The sequence below is a fragment of the Lissotriton helveticus genome, chromosome 7 (genome assembly GCF_964261635.1).
Source record: "Lissotriton helveticus chromosome 7, aLisHel1.1, whole genome shotgun sequence".
Lineage (NCBI taxonomy): Eukaryota > Metazoa > Chordata > Amphibia > Caudata > Salamandridae > Lissotriton > Lissotriton helveticus.
In genome coordinates this window covers 1590217694-1590238124 of record NC_136068.1, presented here as the reverse complement: position 1 = coordinate 1590238124, position 20431 = coordinate 1590217694, and the positions used below count along the sequence as shown (strand labels likewise).

General features: G+C 43.6%; 1 long non-coding RNA gene across 1 annotated transcript in view; it reads right to left on the bottom strand.

Annotated features, from left to right (window-relative positions):
- Positions 1-1057: 1057 nt before the first annotated feature.
- LOC144767560 (uncharacterized) overlaps positions 1058-20431 on the bottom strand; it is a 310361-nt gene continuing 290987 nt past the window's right edge. The window contains exon 4 of the long non-coding RNA XR_013598260.1: positions 1058-1175. This is a non-coding gene — a long non-coding RNA (uncharacterized LOC144767560). The remainder of the gene's footprint in view (positions 1176-20431) is intronic.

Here is a 20431-nt window from a genome sequence, read left to right as displayed (position 1 = left end):
ACATCAATTTATAGCCCAAGACACACTGAAGTAAAGTACATGCTATAGTACCAGGTGGAACTCTGATGTTGGTTGGATTTAGCTACGCCTGCATAGGCAGTTGAAAGGACAATGTAGATTTGCAGCGCTACCCAGGGCAGTCTTAGTTATTTTTTGGTTCCTCAAATATTGTTTGATATGGCCAACTACTAAACGACTGTTGTACATGTATTCAATGTGAAACATACTGGTAGATGGTGTTTGACTGCAGGTTGTCCTAGTTGAGTAATAATGTAGGACTTTGATTATTTCTCATCCTGCTAAATGTTTTGTATCTGTACCGTGCCATGTGGATTTACATTTCAATACAATATATATTTAAAAAAACAATATAGCATCCTTTGCTGCATTCAGGGTCCGCTTCTTTGGCCGGCATTGGGATATTATTTGGCAGCACAATTCCATTATTCTAGACACTCGTAGCACCCAGATGCCAGGCTTCCTTACTTGAAAACTGAACATGCTCATGCATTGGGTATCCCATTGAAATCTCTATTGCTGAAAAAGATACGAAGAAACCCCACTGAAAGGAAAATGACTGCGACCACCTACCTGGCATGGAAGAAATTAGCTGGCAGGTTAGATTTACACTTGTATACTCATGGCACGGGAAAGTTTAATACTTCCAGTAAATATCCCTCAGTTGTCCTCACCCTTTTTTTCCTGTGATTCAGTGACCTGGAGAAATAACTTAAACACGTGGGGCAATAGGAGCACAAACCCTAACTCTGTCCCAGATATGGATTACTTGGTATTCTAGTCACTCCTGAGTTTCATAAGACAGACTTGGGATTCATGTTTGCAATTATTCGCTTTCTCATACCAATTCAAAAGCTTTCCATTATTCTGCATCTATTTTATTTTTAAGATATTTCAATTTGTTTTCCAAATTATTCAACCATTTCATGTCAAAGTTACTGCTATTAGAAAAGGATTTCTTTCAATCCTTGTTAGTGAGTCCAATCAACTCTTTCAGAAATCTGCATGTGCCTGTACCGTACTTGCAGTATATAGCGTGGTCAAGAGTCCCTTTTGGTGGGGGGTTCATTATGATTTGATTTGTTTGCCCCACTATGTCTTCTTCACTCATACAATGAACACAACAAGCTGTCTGCTGGTTTTTGTCACAGATCATCCTGCGGAGACGGTGGGGAAGAAACAGAAAGTAAGGCAAGTTAATATTGTCCACTCAAACACAAAGATCCCCTGCATTTGACCAATCTTCGGTTAATGCATCCCGGAGGAAACAGCGAAGGGGCTAGAGCAGCTTTATCATAGAACCCCTTCTAGCACACATTCATTCTTCAAGGGCCCGCACTTTACGTCTGGATGCTCCTGCCTTACTTCTATTCTCTGTAACTCATTTGCTCTGTAACATGGATTACACACACTGTCTCTACTGTGAAACTCTGCCCATTCCTACTTTCCCAACCAGATGACATTTTGGTGTACCTTCAACACATCACATACAAGAAAGCAAAAAAAAAACAAGCACAGTTAACCTGGTCAAACCTCACCCTATTTTTTTAATAATTGTATTAATTTTTTTTACGTTTGTAAATATTAAGAAAACAAGAAGCAAGATTAACAAACAGTGCAACATACATTGTGCAATAGCATAACTTATGGACCACTAAGATACATACATACATACAATAAAATAATCGTTCAACTGTGGTTTCATCGACCTCTGATCTCTCCTCCTCGGTACCCGCCATCAATTCTCTGGGCATTGATGACCACTCTTCCAGATCATCGGCTACATTCTTGCCCGTGTAGACCGTTTTAATTCGTATTTCCTCTGCAATGGCCCATTCCATTTAACTTTTTTCCATGCTATTTCTCTGGTCCCTGCGACCTAAGCTATTGGATGACAATATGTCTCTTAGCCAGCACCTGTCCTAATAACGCAAATTTATAACATAGTTTCATTAGTTTGGGGAGCGGGATGACAGTGAGCAAACAATGTTGAACAGAGACAGCTATAGGCAAAACTTATCAACAACAGCTTGCCAGTATCTGCGTAGTTGTTCACAATTCCATATCATGTATATGTACCCCGAGGATGTTCTGGATGGATAGATTCTTGCTAATTTCAGAGGAGTGTTGTAAGTTTGGTGTAAGAAGTTAAAATGCGTGACCTGAAACCTAGGCTTACTAGAGATTGTTCTTACGTGCTTGCAAGATGTTTCCACTCCCTTTCCAATAGTGGTATAGTGACACTATCATCCCATTTTTGATGGGCTGACAACTCTCGTCTCTGCCTTTCAGTGCCCTATAAAGTCCAGATACACATGTGCAGTGGTGCCTGACTCCAAAAGTCCTCTTAAGATCTGGGTGGATAGCAGGGAACCTTGGCCACATTTCCCTCAATGTTCGAGTAAGTTATGCATTCTATAGGAGTTGTCCTAATCCTACCCCAAGCTAAACCTGTGCCTCTTCAAATTCCAGGATACTATCTCCCAGAAATAGGTCTCCTAATGTCATGCATCCCCACCCCCCTGATATTTCGTCTTAGACATATATTGTGCTATCTTCCTAAAGGGCTGTAGCCATTGTTGACGCTGTAGCGTTCTGGAAAAGTGGAAGCATACAAGCACTCTGCACATCACATACGGAGCTCTTGAGGTACTCTTCTCCCCAGCATCAGTATCATTGGAAGCACGTCGTTGCCATGACAGCCATTTATTAGTCTCTTCTCCCAGTCAACTGCTGTATCGCACCACCTTGCGGCATGTTGAAGCTGTGTGCGGCAAAATAATATAGAACCAAATCAGAGATCCCTGGCCCCTTCTTTCCAGTCTCATTTCAGGGTTTTCAGGTTCACTCTACTGCGCTGACCAAGATTGTATCAGCGATATTAGCATGGATTCGTTCTTTGAACGTAGCTCGTGAGATTACAAAAATTGCATTCTGTAGATGATAAATACAACGTGGTAAGTTGGAGACTGATTCTTTTTGTATGTAGGATCTGAGTTCTGGGAAGATCTCCATTTCCATCTTCAGAAGGAAATTAACTTTTTGTTGTTCAGAAAAAAAACCTCATCTGTTTCCTTCTAATTCTAGTTTACTTTTCTACCTGTGTAGATATCAGCATGGTTATTTGCATTCTTTACAAATCCCAATCAATCAGTGGGACAAGATGCCAACCCAAGCCAAAAGAGGCATCAAACCCCCCCACTACAACTTAGCTGGCTATCCCACTCTGAGCTGCATTCTGCAAAGGCAGAACCTACCGAGAGATTGTGAAAAAGAATCATCTAAAACCACGGAGCCTTGTACTGCTACAGCATCTAGTTTGTCCAGATGAATATTTTCAACATCTAGAAGGTAAATCTTAGATTGGAATGAACCATCAACTCTTCTCCTTTTTCACTCTGTCTCCGGCCAGCTGAGAAGGTTGCCAAGGCCATGGCCTACTGTACTCCATTGACTAACATTGATTTTTTTTAGTTCCTATTGTTTTTTATGGAAGTTATGTGCTTTTTTAAATAACTCCTGATCCGTAATTTCTTCTTTTCACTAAATTGAATTCAACAATTTAAGTTCTTTATTCTTTATTTCTTGACTGTAATTTTAACGTTTGTTAAGAGTTCCCAAGCATGAGCTAGATATTCTTCCCAAGAATCCAGATTACCTAAAACGAATTATATTACTCTAGCCTTCTGAAAGCTCACTGAGAGTTGTTTCACTTTTCCATTCTTCCTTCCTTCCATCCATCCATCCATCCATCCATCCATCCATCCATCCACCTATTCAGCCAACAAAAAGCTCACCTTTCCATCCACCCACCCTTCTTTCCCTATATCCTTTCCTCAATCAATCCTGCAGTACAACCTTCATTTTGCTCATTGATTCATCCATTCACCCACTCTACCATGCATCATCCTTTCACCCATCATCCATCCCTCCATTGATCTATCCATCCACCCTTCATCATCCCCCTAACCACCCATCATCTATCCACTATCCATCCAAGCTTTCACTTTTGTTTTCATTTATCCACCCATCCATCTTTTCACCAGTCCATACATCTATCCTTACTCCACCCATTAACTATTCCAGATACCCACCATTTCACCCACTGATTTATCTGTTCTTTCACAGTTCATTCATTCATCATCCTTTCGCTCATCCATGAATCCACCCAGCCATGCATCACTCACCTGTGGATTTCACCTTCCATCCGCCCTTCTATCAGTCTTTTAACCCATCTATCCATTTGTTCAGCAATCCTTCAATACATTCATGTGTTTATCGTTCTTTTACCCTTGAGTCCACCCTTGCATCAGCTCTTTCACTCATCATTTCATCTTTACATCCATTCATCCACCCGCGTTTTCACGCTCCGTTCCTATTGCCAGAAATCCCTAACATGTCTCCTTCCTTAGTTTCATCCTTCCGAACCCTGTGTTTCTTTCCCTCGTCTGCCCATTTTTCATTTGTCTCTTTCTTTCTTTTTCGTTGTTTCCTTCTATCTCTGCTCACTCTGTCCCCCCCCCCTCTCTCTTTCTGTCCTTTACCCCCATTTTCAGCGTTTCTTATCCTGCCTCCTCCCTGCTGGATAGTCCTTGGCCCACAGCCCTTATTCTATTTCAAAGTGTCCTTCGTAAGCTATTACCTGCCGAGCAGCAGACAGCAGAACCTCTCAAAGAAGTATTCAACCTTCAACAGCCGCACAGTGCCCATTCCAGGACAGTACCATACGTGTGTATCTGCATCACTAAACACTGCCTCCCCGCCCAGGATCCCTTTGGCACAGCTGCTAGAGTTGGGGCTTCAGGACGCCACTGCCACAGAAGTTGCAACCATACCAACAACCTCAACAGAACTGGTTTGGTGGCCCAAAAGCTGGCAGACAATTGTGCTGGCTACAGCTGGGGAATCCTGCCAAGCCTGCTTAGGTCCTTTCTGTCGCAACGCATAATGGCGGCGAGAGGGAAAGTGTGGCTCCGCCCCTCCCCACAGACTTGGACTGGCAGCCACCGAGCCAATTTGTATAAGTGTGGCATGAATTATAGAGCGGCATAGGGTGAAGGACGAACCACTGTGAGCGACACCAGGGACCCGCGCCACCTTGAAACCCGAGAGCCCCAGGTATAACGTGAATAATGCACCGGCCTGCCCTTCAATAATGCATCCGGCCCCTCCTTGAAGACACAGGCCTGCTGACAGAGCCACCACGGGGCCTCTGGCCGGCTAGCAAAATACAGCAATATGTCACTCACTTTATGGGCTGTTTACACACAGCTGGTTCTTCACACTGAACTGTCCCTTGGCGCATAATCGTTTGTTATTTCTCAGAATGGGTGGGAAGGGCATGCAGAACTGTAAGCTCACCCTTATTTGCAGGGTGTCACCCGGTTTGGAATCCATTTCACTTTTCAGAATGCCACCTGCTTCCCAGGGTGCCGAGTCAATTCACAGACTGACAAAGTTGTGATTAATGCTATGACTCATGCCAGTAAATTATCATAGTCATTTCAACATTAATTATATAGTTCCTTAAAAAAAAAAAAAAAGCTATATTGGGAACATCGTTATTTACATATTTATCTGGCAATAAGATGTAATCATTTTCAAACTGGAAAGATGGCTCAGCAAGTTAAAACTCTTGCTTATGACATCTTTCGTGATTTACAGGACACCTACATGAATCCTTTTAAGGGTGATATGCTGAGTTTCTTATGTTATTCACAGTGTTTAGAAAAGGCAGAATATGTGGGATTAAGCGTCATAAAAATTATGATTATTATTGCCATGCGATATGCAAATAAGACTAAGTGTGTGTCCGCGTTGCATAAACTGTCTAAAGGAGAAGCAAGGTTTACATTTAAACGTATCATTTTAGAAATGATTGACCTGTAATTAATCAGCATGATTAAAAGAAATTAAAAAACGTTGTCACTTCACTTTATAAAATAACACGTTAAACTGATTTTAATTGTTTAACCTTAAGTACACACAGCAAAGGATCTCTCCATCTGACTCATTCGATGCCAATGTAATTCCAGGTCTAATGGTCCAGCTAGAGATGCTGCTGCCCTGATGTGTTAAGAAATGGTTGCATTTCACCCTTAAGAAAACAGACATATCTTCTCGCCACAGCCTTTAGGGTGGTCACCAGCCCCACAAACCTCCTTCGCCTTCCAAATAGTTATTTTCTTCATTGACTCCACCGCTCTCACCGGCCACAAATATCTGCCTTTGCTAGTCTGGCAGACGTATGGCCTTGTTTCCAGGTTTCCGAACGTTGGTGTGGGAGCTTTTTCGAGTAAACAATACTGTGGCGACTGATAACTTCCAGGCAGAAGTGGGTAAGTACCAGGGAATTACAGGTGGGGATGGAAGTGGCAGAATTGGAAATTCTGAGCTTGATAGTACATCTCCCATTTCACCGGTGGAACATGTGTGTGTAGTTCTGGCAAGGGCCGGTAACTCTCATTACCAGCCCCGCTGGAATTACCAGAGTTTCGTATTGAAACGGGCCCCAAGGTTTGTGAAGGAACTCCCTAAAGCATGCTGAAGGCCTGGCCAAGCACCTACTTAGCCTAGTGTGGCATGGTCTTGGCTTTTAGTGCTCTAGACGTCATCCTAGGTTGCTTGGCTGGCTCCTTCAGTGAGGCAAGTGTCATCTTAACCAGATGAGAGTAGAAACCCACAAGAACTGGAGCACCCATTTTGAAAAGGAGTTAGGCACATGACACAGAATCAAGCATATTTTAAACAGCGGTAAGAAGGCAGATCTGAAAGATGGAGCCAGTGTGACTATCAACAAAACCCTAATTTGGGAATCACGCTTAAGTTCCATGCAATATTCGACTGCGGCCTTGCAATACCAATCCCATAAAATGGACCTACAACTCTCTCGACGATTTTACTTCTGGGATAGATAAAAAGCTAGGCGAGCTGAACGGACTAATAAAGAGAGGACAGGCAGCGGCCCTGAAAACACAGTCTGTGCAACAAGATTGCTTATGTGCCCCGATTGTGGATAAATTACAAACGTTACCCACGACATTGGCAGACCTACTGTCGATTCTGAAACCAAAAGCAGAACCACAGATAACAGCAAATAAAGGGACCCCGAGGAATAAAGCGGAATCATCGAGCACACAGCTACCAGTGCCAGCATTACTAAACAGCCATACCGAAGGTAGCAGCCCCCTCCGAGGATTTAACAAAACCGACCTTGCCGGTAGTAAAAGTCTAACAAAAAGAGCAGGATGCAAGCATAAAAGGAAAGGCAGGAATAAGAAATCCACAGTCCTGGCACATTACGCTACCGACTCCATCCCGGTAGGCATACTCAAAACAGAACTAGTTAACAAAAATACACCAAACGAAGAAGAGCTAGACCCGCTAAATAGCACAAAGATCTAGACTACAAGCCCCGAAACAACAAAGCAGAAGCAAAATAAAACAAGCTCCCTACCAGGCTCCAGCAACAAACATGTGGAAAAGAGCGTACTGACAGGGTCCCCACCTGAGAAGATTTTGCCTCTGCTAAAGAGATGCACCAAACGAGTATACACCAAGGGCAAGAGGCACCAACAGCCTCACTAGGCAGAATGCTGCTATTTAAAGGTATACACCAAACAACAACGGTGAACAGCCTTTACAACGAAACTTTTACAACGCACTACCTTTACAACGCAACTTTTACAACGCAAACTATTACAACGCATTGCTCTGGGGGGCGCTCTAGGATAGGGAATAGGTTAATTTACTATCCAATAACCTTCCCTAGTGTCCACGGGGACTGGAGTTGGAATAGTAAATTAAACTATTCACTATCCAGCACCCCAAAGCACTATGCGTTGTAATGGACTGCGTTGTAATACTTAGGTTGTAAAGGCATGCGATGTAAATGCATGCGTTGTAATGTCATACATCCAACAACAACATCTCTCGGCCGAGTTTCTTGGGAGGACCAAAAGAGGTCCCAACAATCTCTGGGTCACAACCACGAGAATGACATCATAGCGCACGGCACAGACAATCACACACAATACTTAAACTACAGCCATAAATCCAGAGCACTCACAGCAACTCTTCCTGATCATGGGCCCCTTCAAGATAGCGTAAATAATAAAATAAGAAAGCCACTCCAAATGCTAGAACCTCGTGCGCACAGAGTGACCACCAATAATAGCTCAGAGTCACAAAATCAGTCCATAGCAACGGCCGAAGGGTCAAGCATTATAATTTTTCACCCTCAATACAAATCTAGAGGCCGTATGGACACACTGAACAGAGGGAACATTCTACGGCTTCTACATTCCATCGCAACTCTAGTAAACATTGAAACCCTTGGCCTACAGTCAGTGGAATTTCTACCACCTACCAACACCCAGAGTACAGAGGCAACTAGAACAACCTGGCGAACCGCAGAGGTCGCAGGCAGAATCCTCTGGGAAAGGGAAAGCTTCATAAACTGGGGGATATGCCTGGAATCCATCCCCAAAACCCTATACCCAGCTCCTTTCCTTAATGTAGAACTAATCAACTCGAGTCGGACGACTTTTTCAGTCCTGAAAGGAGCAATAAGTAGTACACTAGGCACTACAATTGAAGCAAACTTGGAAATTGCACTGCAACCGACTCAAGTTCCCTCAGACTCACAGTTCATTTTACTGTCCAATAATATGACTGACGTCCATCAGCAAATAGCACCGCCATGTTCGCTATGACAGGTAACTAATTCAGTACAGCCTTCACGGAAAGAACGCGACGGAATTGCCATTTGTGTCTGGAACGTTAATGGCCTAGCATCAAAAATGCACGATTAAGAGTTCACAAATTATCTGACTACCTTTGACATTATCTTGCTTCAAGAAACTTGGGACGATAAGCCTCTAGACCTGCAAGGCTACGTCACCAGCTCATTGCCGGCAGCAAAGATGTCAGCCTTTGGTCGCCGCTCGGGGGGCTTCCAGCTCTCTGCCTCAATAACTAAAATTGGTGACTATACTCCTAACTCCACCAAGCTGCATTCAAGGAATATAGGTAACTCTCAGGCAAAATCCCCCTAAACAGGAAATTATAATAATAAACCTTTATGTTCACCCAAAACAAAAATCAAAATCAAAGGCAGTGAAAGAGCTGCTACTCGAGCTACAGAGAGTAATGGAAGAAGAATCAATGGATCTCATAGTCCTGGCTGGCGATTTCAACATGCATCTCTTAGGGTCTACCAAGGAAGATGACTCAACGCAGGACCTCTCGAGAGCATGGGGAATTCCAACACAATGCCAAATACAGTCCACTAAGCCACCAAGCATAGCAACAAACTTACTTAGGGGCCTAGAACACCTAAATAAAAGAGCCCTGAATGGATGGTTTAAAGACGATATCCCACCAGCAGCTTCATACCACTCATCTGTTGCATCATCACATCTAGACTTCTCTTTTACAACATTGTCCCTGTTTAATAAAGTAGCCACCTTCAAGATTGGTAACAGTAATTTTAGCGACCACCTCCCACAAGAGTCGAACGCACTAAAAATAAATTAAAAAAAATCAAAAGTTATGGGCGTAAACCACCGCAAGAAGACTAATCACAGTTGGTACATGGAAGGTAAACGCCTGGACCAAGTAAGTTCCTATAAATATTTGGGTGTACTCCTAGATAAAAACAATTCCTTCAAACCACAACTTGAATCTCTACGAAGGAAGGGAGTAATGACCTGCATGGCATTAAATCCCCTTAAGAAATTGCTACCGGACTTGACACTTGACCCCCTCTTAAAGGTCATGCGATCAAAATTGCAACCAGTAATCACCTACGGGAGCGAATCCATGACAGGAAGAGATGCTGCTACCCTCGACTGTATAATCGCAACCTCCTACCGGGCAATATTTCAGCTCCCCAAATATGTTTCACCTGCGCAAATAAGGCTGGAATTTGGGATCCAGAAACAGGAAATAGAAAGGCGGGGAGCTTTCTTAAAGAGTTGGCACAAAATCAGAGCTGGTGAGAGAGGGACCTTGAATAATCAACTTTGGCTAGAGCTGACCGGCACTGGAAAATCACCAGTTAACGTCTACCTACAGAACTCTCTGCAGGCCCTTGGCCTGGCAGATGCCTGGAACACACCAATGCGCCATTTGGTTTTTTTAAAAATAGTAACAAAATCGACCAGGCTCATATCAGCTATGGAGGACAAGAACTTGGTTTCCAAGAGAGCTCATGGCTGGGTTGTACTTAACAACTATGATGTTCTAAAACCTCAGCCCTACCTCAAGGACGGAGTCAAGCTCGAGACCAAAGAATTTGTTTTAAATACCTCAAGGACGGAGTCAAGCTCGAGACCAAAGAACATTTTTTAAAGCTACGGCTGGGAGTCTGCCCGATCAACTCGTTCATGCCACCGTGGGAAAGAAGAGGGACCGATTACTTGTGCTGTTTTTGTGTGAAAGACCCTGAGACCTTGATTCACATTATATGCATATGCAAGAAGCTGGACGGCATACGGAAAAGTCTGTTAAAACCACTATTTAAGAAGCATGGAGTAAGGTCCTGCAGACAGGAAGTGATGCTGTGTTTTAATCCCTCTTTATTTATTTTATTTATTTATTTATTTTAAAATGTTATTTTTATTTAAAAAATGTATAATGCGCGACAGCTACCCGCAGTGGGTTTCCCGGCGCAAGGGACAGACTAAAGAAGAAAAACTGATATCAAACACAGCTGGATTTAGCAACAAGAGATACAGGGAGTAATTTAAAAGAGTAGGGTCTTTAGTTTTTTTCGAAAACAGAGCATATTAGTCTCGGTTTTCAAGGCAGCGGGCAGGGCGTTCCAATATTTGGGGCCAAGATGGGAGAATGATCTTCCGCCCATCTTCGCTAGCTTAAATCTAGGGATGACATAATCACAGTTGGCTGATGATCTCAGAGTGCGACAGGGCCTGTAAGGTTGGACTAAACTTTGAAGATATGATGGGGCAGAACCCTGTTTAATTTTAAAAAGATAACATAAGGCTTTAAATTTGATTCGACTTGAAATCTTGAGCCAGTGAAGATCACGAAAAGCCTGCACGGCCGAACACCTCCTCGGAATATTACAAAGAAGACGAGCTGATGAATTTTGTACGACCTGTAATTTCTTAACGGTCGCGACGTCTGCGCCAAGATAGAGAACATTGCCGTAGTCCAGGCGGGATGTTACTAACGCCTGGACTACGGTTCTCCTGGTGGCATGAGGCAACATCCAGAGAATTTTTTGGAGCCATCTTAAGGTAGTAAAACAGGTGGCCGCCACCTTAGTGGCTTGTTGCCTCATAGACAGTTTGTCGTCTATAAGAAAACCCAGGTTACGTACCACCTGGACTGGTAGAGGAGTAGGGCCCATAGTACTGGGCCAATGTTGTGGGCCCCAAAGGTCCTTCTGCTTCCCTAAGATGATAATCTCGGTTTTGTCACCGTTAAGCTTGAGGAGATGCTTCTGCATCCACTCAGCCACAAGTGACAAACCAGTTTTCAGACCAGACACGTTGCTGTCTTCAGTGCTGGAGAGGGAAAAAACGATTTGCGTGTCATCGGCGTATGAAAAAATAGTCAGCCCGGCTTCCTCTGCGATGGTAGCAAGAGGCTTGATGTAAATATTAAATAGCAGCGGGCTGAGAATAGATCCCTGTGGGACGCCATACGCCGATGGACAAATCGTTGATGCAGCTTTCTGGGAGAAAACTTGGAACGTGCGCTCACTTAAAAAGGAGGCAAACCAGGCAAGTGCAGGGCCAGCTATTCCAAGGGAGCGGAGAGAGTTTAATAAGATGGAATGAGACACGGTATCGAACGCTGCGCTCAAGTCCAACAGGATGAGAGCAGAAGTTTCACCGCGATCGATACCGTGCCGTAGTCTCTCCGTCACCCCTAGTAGAGCAGTCTCAGTAGAGTAGTGAGCCCGGAAACCGGACTGAGACGGATGTAAGAAGCCCTGATTTTCAATGAAAAAAGTAAGCTGCGTGTTGACATGCCTCTCCAGTATCTTTGAAAAGATAGGCAGCAAAGAGATAGGTCTGAAATTGGAAAGGTTTGATGTGTCCGCACCAGTCTTTTTCAGAAGTGGGACCACCATCGCATGCTTCCAGTCCTGTGGCACACAAGATTCACTCAAGGAGGCATTCAGGAGTCTCATAAGGGGGCGCCGACATTCCAGGTCGAACAGCTTTAAAATTTTTGCAGGCACCGGATCACGTGGTGAACCAGATCTTACACTGTTCAAGCAGGTAAGGAACGAGTCATCATCAAATAAGAGCCAGTTAGTTATCATTATCCTTGGGGATAGAGGTGCTGTCATAGTCACGCACCCCAGTTGCGACTGAGTTGCTATGTTAGAGGCACTCATAGAGTTGTTGATACGCTCGACTTTGGTGATAAAAAATTCCACAATGGAATTACATTGGCCTTCTTCCAAGACAGGGGGGGGTCGGTAGAGCATCAGCACCGGTCAGTTTTTTTACCACAGTAAATAGAGTGCGAGGGCAATTCAGAGCTTGCGACACTATCTTTGACGTGTACGTAGCTCTTGCCTCTTTACACCTCGGATGATATCCCTTCAGTGCTTCTTTATAAGCGATCTTTCGAGAAGCAGAATAGGTGCGCCTCCATTTTCTTTCCAAGGCTTTACAATGAGTTCTATGAACCTTTAAATCAGGCGAGAACCATGGGGCCGGACTTCGATGGAGTTTAGAGAGTCTCGGAGTAGAGGGAAGCACAATGTTTACAGCATTCGTAAGCCAGGATGTAACTGCCAAGTTCAAGTCTTTAAGAAGAGCTTCATCATTTAGGGGGCGAGTATCAAAGAGACACTGATTAAATTTTAAAATATCTAGTTTACCCCATCTATGTTCGCCCTTGCTCTGTCTATTCAAGATAGGCAGTTTGATATCAGATAGGGCGAAATGGACTGCAAAGTGATCAGTCCAATCCAAGGGACGAGCATTCTGTGAGCAGTCAAAGGAAAGATTGGAAAGGATTGGATCCAATTGATGCCCTGCAGAATGAGTGGGGCCTGAGTTACACAGCCTCAAGCTCAAAACCTCTAAATCATTTAAGAAACTCTTACTATTGGCGCACAAGATGTCATCAAGATGCAGATTTAAATCGCCAAGAATAGTAAAATTTGAGGCTTTAAGCAGTAGAGGGGCTATAGAGTTGGTAAGCACGGATATCCAGGTATGGGCGTTACCGGGAGGGCGGTATATTAAGAGGCCAGATAAAGTAAATTGAGGGTTAATCGCAAGTTTAAAAAGCGCAGCCTCACAACCAGGAAGAGGGAAAGCTTCAAGTTTGCAAAAATAGCAAGACTTGAAGATTATTGCAATGCCTCCTCCTTTTCCAGATTCTCTGTCCTGTCTCAATATAACATAGTTGTTAGGAACAGCACACGCGATATCCGGGCCGGAGCTACCATGAAGCCAAGTTTCCGTTAGGAACAAGGCATCAGGCTCCTCAGAAACCAAAAAAATCAAAAATATTTGATTTATGTTTGGGTAGGGACCGGCAATTAATGGACCAGAACTGAAGGGTGGAGTGTTTAGTGGGAGGTATCTTTGTCCTTCTACGACCACGAGTATGAACCAGTTTCATAGCCTTACAAGTAGACATTTTACCAGTTCGGAATTTACAACCTCCACATTGAAAATTATGTATCGGTAAGGTGCAACGGGAACAGGATAAGTATGATGGAGGGCATAGTGATCGTAAAAACTCACCCGTATAGGATGTCGTAGATACAGCCTGAAATGCTGATAAAGACATAGCTGTTAGTCAGAGTCCCTAGGCCCAGTCAGGCCCGGTCTGGCGCGGACGGGCGCAGACGGGCAGGACTCTGGCACGACTCAGGCTAAGCGAGAGGCGCTCCCGCTGCACGATCCCGCTGCGCTGGGCAGGGAGCTTTAAATAGGCGTCCCCCGTATGCTTCTGCGCACTAAAGCGCACTAAAGCGCTCCCTAAAAGATGGAGCCCAGCAAACAAACACCAACTACCCCACTCCAAGATGTCTGCCGCAAATTGAGCCCTCCCCGGGAACAGGACCCGCTCTAATAGCGGTGGTTAACAATTAGGATGCAGGTAGGAGGGCTAAGTTAAAATCAAGGGAAATAACTAAAGAGCAAATAAAATAAAAAACGAGGTCGTTTTAAAATTGCCTGTAGCAGCGTGCGCGCAAAGCGCTAAGCAGCAATGTGGATGTCAATAGGACTAACCCTGGGCCAACTCGCCTTAAATAGGCGTCCCCCGTATGCTTCTGCGCACTAAAGCGCACTAAAGCGCTCCCTAAAAGATGGAGCCAAGCAAACAAACACCAACTACCCCACTCCAAGATGTCTGCCGCAAATTGAGCCCACCCCGGGAACCGGACCCGCTCTAATAGCGGTGGTTAACAATTAGGATGCAGGTAGGAGGGCTACGTTAAAATCAAGGGAAATAACTAAAGAGCAAATAAAATAAAAAACGAGGTCGTTCTTTATTGCAGCTAAACTTGTAGTGTAGTTCCTATCATCCCAATAGGCTCTGCGCATTGGAATAATATCTTCAATAGTATAGACGTAGGACAGAGGTTAACTAGGTCTTCTACTGACGATATTAGACTTAAAGTTTAATGTTTGTGCCAGCTAGCTCAGAGTTCACTAGAAACTTTCTCGAATAGACAAGGAGGAGTTTAACTTCCCTGGATAGACAAGAAGGGATTTAGTTTCTGACAACCATAGAACATGACAACTTTGCTCTCCCCTAATCAAGAGTGTATCTCTAGAGTCGTGTGAAAACAAAAGACAACTTATTTTGCTCAGTCAGTTCAGTGCATTCTTAGTTTCACCAGATTGTAGAGAAAAGGAAGAGACGGGCGTGTTCAATAAAAAGATGTTATTTATTGATCAGTCTCTTTTCTCATACAAGAGAAATGAATCGCTATTGTTGCAATACTTATAGTTAAGTAAAGTGCATACAGTAATAACAGAATTATAAAATAATACTGTAAAAGCATTGATATGGTTTCTTAGCCATATGATACTTAAAATGGATAAAATAGATACTTACATATATACATTGACTAATCGTACTCAACTGGTGCTTCTAACTACGCCTACCCCAATGTACCTGACCTAAGCCTAATACGTGGCGGGAGTAGATAAGTAGCAGTTTAAGTTAAGTTTGCTTTGCCAAGAGTCTGCTTCAAGAATTCTCTACAAAGGATGATTCAGTTCAGTACCTGGGAGTTTAGAAGGCTGGAGGGCTGGTATCTCTATCTCAGGTCTTGATATTCCAGCTGCCTGCGAGGGCTGCTTGGAAGCGCCGGAGCTGGATTTCTCGGCAGGAGAAAAGGCAGCGCCTCTCTCTCTCTCAGCGTGTCAGAAAGGAGGGGCAGCGTCTGTGGGCTTCGCTGTCAGCTGGGCTCCTCGGCAAGTCTCGCTGCTCCAATCTTGTCACCACCTCGTGTGTTTGCTTAAGGCAATGTCGGTATTATTTATACCTGAAAGGTGCCGGGATTGACGTAAGGATGGACATAAATACGTCAATAAGGATGTCATGCGAACTGTTCGTTCGCACATTCTTTACTGAAGTTCTCGGCTAAATCAAAACAATGGCTGTGGGGATTTCCCAGGTCGTGTTAGGTTTGATTTGTTTTGAGAACACCGTATGCCTATTAGGGGGCTGGAGGAATAGTGCTTGCCTAATGAGATGGCATGCGCTATGACCTAATCAGATAACGGGCTTCTGTGCCGTTGTGTGGCTAATCAGATAACGGGTTTCTGTGCAGTTGAATGGCTGCTAGTTAATTATTAACCAGACAAGGGTCAGAAATAGGGGTATCGATACAGTATCCATAGTAAATACACCACACCCACTCCACGTAATCTATGTCCATATTTACAAGTCTAGGCATAGTAAACATACTAGTAGTGCATGTGTATACCGAACCACCCCAAAATACAATCAAATGCATTTTGAAATTTGGAAATGCGAAATACACAAAAAGATGAGTATAGTTACTATATGCACTTCAAGCAGTATAATAGAGCTAAATCTAAACGCATATTTTGAAATCAGCATGAATGAAATGCGGAAATTACACATGAAATGGCTCTTAATACAGAAGAAAAGTCGAGACCATCTCATCACAAAAATCATAATACTTGTGAACATGCTAGAGGGTAGCTAATGTCTCTAGAGTAGCTAAATATAGAAATTTTGTTCTCTAAGAATAGTTTTACTTTAAGCAGAAGATAAGTGTCCCAAAAAAATCGTAAATATTTTGGAATGGAAGGGGAAAAAATGTCTTGCTCTCTGTAAAAACTGGTGAGAAAATTTCTTTTGCTTTATTTTTAAAGTTGAAGGCCGAATACAGGGTGTAGGGAACGCCGTGTGCTAGTTTGTTCAAAGTCATTCTTACTGCTCTGGTGAAAACATCATATTGTTGAGACTTTCGAAAAAACTGTCAACTGCTTCTTGTGAAAGTTCCACTAACTCGGATAAATTTTGTAACATGCATTCATGAGCATGATTGCCTTCATAGATGTTTTGTTCAGAATAGCTGACAGAAGGTTGTACCTGATTGATGCTGCTTTCATCTTGTACTTCACAACTCTTCAATCGTAGTGGTGAAGTCTCCACGAATGCCGTCATCAGGATTGGTAGCCGCTGGGGACAGCACAATGCATGAGCCGTTACCGGACCCAACAAAGTCTCTGCGTCCATTGGCACATCCGATTGTAGTGTCAGACAGGTGTCCAACACGCATTCTTCGCCGCATAGCAAGCACCTTAATACAGGCATAACACAACTTTGCCACATCGGTCTAAATGAAAGAAACCAAGTCATGTTTAAATCTCGTAGCCTTGCTAGTCCAAGGACTTTAGTTATGCGGTCCCGGTAGCCAATAGCTCGGATTGTTTCTTCCATTATCGCTGGTGTCTTGTCTGTGACGTGGTTTGCCATAGCGAAGTAACAGGATCAAAAATAGGATGCCTGCCACTAGTCCCAAAAGGAGAGGATGTCCGCCAAAGATGGAATGGACAAAATCAGGAAAAATACCCAGGATGGCTTTAAATGGGGTTAAGGCTCCCGAAAACACTGTCTTAAATACACTCGCGATTCCGCTTGTATCAGAAATATTTAAGATTTCGCTCAGTATTTCTGCGAAATGTATGGGGGAATTGGTTGATAACAGTGAATGAATCTCAGCCGTTGTCCTTGCAACTTGGAGATCATACGTTTCTTTTGATGACGTTAACATGGTTGGCGTCTGTAGGAGCACTGTCTTCATTCTGCTTAAAGTATCAATTCGAATAGAAGAAATCTTCAAACTGGGCCACAACCTTGCCTCCCTGTCTCGGGCATCGTTCGGGTACAATACTCGTTCACAGCACATGACCTTCGTAGTCACGGTTATGAGATAAGGTTTTCCGGGCAGCAGACTGCAACATCTGCGATCTACAATTAGAATGTAACTCCAACCAGGAAGAGGGAAAGCTTCAAGTTTGCAAAAATAGCAAGACTTGAAGATTATTGCAATGCCTCCTCCTTTTCCAGATTCTCTGTCCTGTCTCAATATAACATAGTTGTTAGGAACAGCACACGCGATATCCGGGCCGGAGCTACCATGAAGCCAAGTTTCCGTTAGGAACAAGGCATCAGGCTCCTCAGAAACCAAAAAAATCAAAAATATTTGATTTATGTTTGGGTAGGGACCGGCAATTAATGGACCAGAACTGAAGGGTGGAGTGTTTAGTGGGAGGTATCTTTGTCCTTCTACGACCACGAGTATGAACCGGTTTCATAGCCTTACAAGTAGACATTTTACCAGTTCGGAATTTACAACCTCCACATTGAAAATTATGTATCGGTAAGGTGCAACGGGAACAGGATAAGTATGATGGAGGGCATAGTGATCGTAAAAACTCACCCGTATAGGATGTCGTAGATACAGCCTGAAATGCTGATAAAGACATAGCTGTTAGTCAGAGTCCCTAGGCCCAGTCAGGCCCGGTCTGGCGCGGACGGGCGCAGACGGGCAGGACTCTGGCACGACTCAGGCTAAGCGAGAGGCGCTCCCGCTGCACGATCCCGCTGCGCTGGGCAGGGAGCTTTAAATAGGCGTCCCCCGTATGCTTCTGCGCACTAAAGCGCACTAAAGCGCTCCCTAAAAGATGGAGCCCAGCAAACAAACACCAACTACCCCACTCCAAGATGTCTGCCGCAAATTGAGCCCTCCCCGGGAACAGGACCCGCTCTAATAGCGGTGGTTAACAATTAGGATGCAGGTAGGAGGGCTAAGTTAAAATCAAGGGAAATAACTAAAGAGCAAATAAAATAAAAAACGAGGTTGTTTTAAAATTGCCTGTAGCAGCGTGCGCGCAAAGCGCTAAGCAGCAATGTGGATGTCAATAGGACTAACCCTGGGCCAACTCGCCTTAAATAGGCGTCCCCCGTATGCTTCTGCGCACTAAAGCGCACTAAAGCGCTCCCTAAAAGATGGAGCCAAGCAAACAAACACCAACTACCCCACTCCAAGATGTCTGCCGCAAATTGAGCCCACCCCGGGAACCGGACCCGCTCTAATAGCGGTGGTTAACAATTAGGATGCAGGTAGGAGGGCTACGTTAAAATCAAGGGAAATAACTAAAGAGCAAATAAAATAAAAAACGAGGTCGTTCTTTATTGCAGCTAAACTTGTAGTGTAGTTCCTATCATCCCAATAGGCTCTGCGCATTGGAATAATATCTTCAATAGTATAGACGTAGGACAGAGGTTAACTAGGTCTTCTACTGACGATATTAGACTTAAAGTTTAATGTTTGTGCCAGCTAGCTCAGAGTTCACTAGAAACTTTCTCGAATAGACAAGGAGGAGTTTAACTTCCCTGGATAGACAAGAAGGGATTTAGTTTCTGACAACCATAGAACATGACAACTTTGCTCTCCCCTAATCAAGAGTGTATCTCTAGAGTCGTGTGAAAACAAAAGACAACTTATTTTGCTCAGTCAGTCAGTGCATTCTTAGTTTCACCAGATTGTAGAGAAAAGGAAGAGACGGGCGTGTTCAATAAAAAGATGTTATTTATTGATCAGTCTCTTTTCTCATACAAGAGAAATGAATCGCTATTGTTGCAATACTTATAGTTAAGTAAAGTGCATACAGTAATAACAGAATTATAAAATAATACTGTAAAAGCATTGATATGGTTTCTTAGCCATATGATACTTAAAATGGATAAAATAGATACTTACATATATACATTGACTAATCGTACTCAACTGGTGCTTCTAACTACGCCTACCCCAATGTACCTGACCTAAGCCTAATACGTGGCGGGAGTAGATAAGTAGCAGTTTAAGTTAAGTTTGCTTTGCCAAGAGTCTGCTTCAAGAATTCTCTACAAAGGATGATTCAGTTCAGTACCTGGGAGTTTAGAAGGCTGGAGGGCTGGTATCTCTATCTCAGGTCTTGATATTCCAGCTGCCTGCGAGGGCTGCTTGGAAGCGCCGGAGCTGGATTTCTCGGCAGGAGAAAAGGCAGCGCCTCTCTCTCTCTCAGCGTGTCAGAAAGGAGGGGCAGCGTCTGTGGGCTTCGCTGTCAGCTGGGCTCCTCGGCAAGTCTCGCTGCTCCAATCTTGTCACCACCTCGTGTGTTTGCTTAAGGCAATGTCGGTATTATTTATACCTGAAAGGTGCCGGGATTGACGTAAGGATGGACATAAATACGTCAATAAGGATGTCATGCGAACTGTTCGTTCGCACATTCTTTACTGAAGTTCTCGGCTAAATCAAAACAATGGCTGTGGGGATTTCCCAGGTCGTGTTAGGTTTGATTTGTTTTGAGAACACCGTATGCCTATTAGGGGGCTGGAGGAATAGTGCTTGCCTAATGAGATGGCATGCGCTATGACCTAATCAGATAACGGGCTTCTGTGCCGTTGTGTGGCTAATCAGATAACGGGTTTCTGTGCAGTTGAATGGCTGCTAGTTAATTATTAACCAGACAAGGGTCAGAAATAGGGGTATCGATACAGTATCCATAGTAAATACACCACACCCACTCCACGTAATCTATGTCCATATTTACAAGTCTAGGCATAGTAAACATACTAGTAGTGCATGTGTATACCGAACCACCCCAAAATACAATCAAATGCATTTTGAAATTTGGAAATGCGAAATACACGAAAAGATGAGTATAGTTACTATATGCACTTCAAGCAGTATAATAGAGCTAAATCTAAACGCATATTTTGAAATCAGCATGAATGAAATGCGGAAATTACACATGAAATGGCTCTTAATACAGAAGAAAAGTCGAGACCATCTCATCACAAAAATCATAATACTTGTGAACATGCTAGAGGGTAGCTAATGTCTCTAGAGTAGCTAAATATAGAAATTTTG